We start from the raw sequence: 919 nt of genomic DNA on the forward strand, positions 1-919 counted from the left end.
AAATCCAAGGCAAAGAATAGTTATGAAAAGAAAAAGAAAAAGGAAAAAAAAAATCCAAACGCAAGACAAGGACAGATTTTGAGAATCTGTTCCTCTTGATCTAGAACTGGTATATCTCTTTACATCCTTTCCTCCAGCCCTTGTGCACATGTATTTTTCATTGATACCTTCAGTGCTTGTTTTTGTATATTGTGTAGTATTTGTCTTTGTATATATCTTTTTCTATTTTCTATCTATGTATTCCTTCTTACCTTCTACCCTACCCCAAACCCCTCCCCTCCAAAACAAAAATAAAAACAAAACTGAGAAAATATTTCCTTTAAAACTCAGTTTAGATAAGACCACCTCAGTGCAGACTTCTTATTTTCCCTCACAAGCCAAGTTGTTCTCTAGCAACTTTACTTTTTAAAAAACCTATAATGGGGCTGGCCCGTGGCTCACTTGGGAGAGTGCGGTGCTGATAACACCAAAGCCGCAGGTTCGGATTCTATATAGGGATGGCCGGTTTGCTCACTGGCTGAACATGGTGCTGACAACACCAAGCTAAGAGTTAAGATCCCCTTACCAGTCATCTTTAAAAAAAATAAAATAAAATAAAAACCCTCCAATGTAGGGCCAGCCCATGGCTCACTTGGGAGAGTGCGGTGCTGATAACACCAAGGCCACAGGTNCCTGTCTGAGATCTGCGGGGAGAGTGGGATTGTAGGCCGATCTACAGGCCCGTGGGTGCCCTGCGTCGAGGTAAGCAAGTGGCACGTCTCAGTGCGGAGCCACGCCAAGCAGAGATGTCTGGCCTGCCCTCACTAAGCCGGCCGTCTCCGCCCCCACCCGATAAAATGGAGGCAGCTCTGTTGTGGGCGCCTAGCCTGGTGTAGTAGGCGGGAGCCAGGCGGGTGGGGAGCAGTCAGGCGTTGCCCCG

Source organism: Galeopterus variegatus, unplaced genomic scaffold (genome assembly GCF_000696425.1).
Source record: "Galeopterus variegatus unplaced genomic scaffold, G_variegatus-3.0.2 Scaffold2436, whole genome shotgun sequence".
Lineage (NCBI taxonomy): Eukaryota > Metazoa > Chordata > Mammalia > Dermoptera > Cynocephalidae > Galeopterus > Galeopterus variegatus.